Source organism: Odontomachus brunneus, unplaced genomic scaffold, assembly GCF_010583005.1.
Source record: "Odontomachus brunneus isolate Ranch 3 - 2012 unplaced genomic scaffold, Obru_v1 Obru_scaffold_137, whole genome shotgun sequence".
Classification (NCBI taxonomy): domain Eukaryota; kingdom Metazoa; phylum Arthropoda; class Insecta; order Hymenoptera; family Formicidae; genus Odontomachus; species Odontomachus brunneus.
In genome coordinates this window covers 399118-400853 of record NW_022639587.1, presented here as the reverse complement: position 1 = coordinate 400853, position 1736 = coordinate 399118, and the positions used below count along the sequence as shown (strand labels likewise).

The 1736-nt window shown below is 30.9% G+C and overlaps 1 protein-coding gene across 11 annotated transcripts in view; it reads left to right on the top strand.

The window, feature by feature from the left end:
* Window positions 1-1736, top strand: part of LOC116850209 (myrosinase 1-like) — a 43087-nt gene that overhangs the window by 33279 nt on the left and 8072 nt on the right. The window lies entirely within an intron of this gene.

Below are 1736 nucleotides of genomic sequence, written 5' to 3'. Positions count from 1 at the left end.
CCCCCTCTCTCTCTCTCTCTCGGACTTATTAACACGTTTTTACGTTGACTTAATAAAATTTACTTTCATTAGATATTGTCATTCTAGCTCCTGTTATAATCGATTATCGCGCAAATTCGTATACAGTGATTTTCAAATATAACACACACTTATGTATATAGGTTACTAACTTTACCAGAAAAAGTGTTCGAATCGTTTTGCTCTCGACTGTAGTACATATGTATGTGCACACAATCGAAAATAGTCTCGACTATTTCAGATGCAATTGTCATAAATTGCCTATTACGTGGGCTGTAATGATGCCAAAATGGAGACGTGACCTCGTCTACATCACAGTAGATCGGACGGTACATACAACCGAAACCATATACACATGCACTCCGCGCTTCAGCTTCGTATAGTATAAAAGAACAGATACTGTTTTCTGTTTCGTTCTTACCGAGCCGTCAACGAAGGCGCCGTTGCTAGCTTCTTGCTACACGCGACAGCTTTAAATGTTTTTCCGATACACACATACACTTATCTAACGATGTGTATGTCGCAACGAATATGAATTATATATAATTATATGTTACATATTTTATTTTTTATTACATTTTTTATTGTATATTCTTACAGCCGTCCTTGAGACTCTTTCAAAATGCTATAATTATATTCACATATAATTATATTCATTATATAATTATATTCAGTCGTCTCAAAGTTATCGAGGTTTTTATAGTAAGATATCCAGTCAACGAAGGCAAGATCCGTATTGCATATACGTATATATAATTACGTAAATCATTATAATAATAAAAATAATATAAGAATACTCCTGTATTCAATTAATATGCCGTAAAATACTGCCAGGAATCGTATATCTGAATTTCTTTACGCATTATATATTAAATAATTAGGATTTAAGTATCATCTAAAACTGTCATACGTAACAAAAAGCAAGTAACACTTTTTCTTTGTCGCTCGAAAACAACGAAATAAAAAACAATATTTATATTCTTTTTTACTAGCCAAAGCTAATCGAAACGCGGAGTACTATTGTAGCGATACAGTTATCAAATTTGCAGCACGTAGTCTTGTTTTTTTTATCTACGTAGATAGCGATGTTCATCCTGACATTACTACTGCAAGGTCGCGTTATCAAATTAACGATACTGGACGTCAAAAAATTATGGACTATATGTCGTGCATGTTTCTTTCTGTTTATACAAATTAATTAAGGTTCCCATCGCTCGTGTGCAGATAGAACTCATTAAATTAGTAGAAAAATTCTATATTATCTTGTAAAATATCATGAAAATTATGGAAATTATTAACGAAAAGACTCATCCCTAGGTATCACGCGCATCGATTAACCAATATTCTCTCATGATAATTTTTCTATGATGATTGATGATTTTTTTATTTAGTTTAAGGATTTATATATATATATATATATATATATATATATATATATATATATATAAATCCTTAAACTAAATAAAAAAATCATCAATCATCATAGAAAAATTATCATGAGAGAATATTGGTTAATCGATGCGCGTGATACCTAGGGATGAGTCTTTTCGTTAATAATTTCCATAATTTTCATGATATTTTACAAGATAATATAGAATTTTTCTACTAATTTAATGAGTTCTATCTGCACACGAGCGATGGGAACCTTAATTAATTTGTATAAACAGAAAGAAACATGCACGACATATAGTCCATAATTTTTTGACGTCCAGTATCGT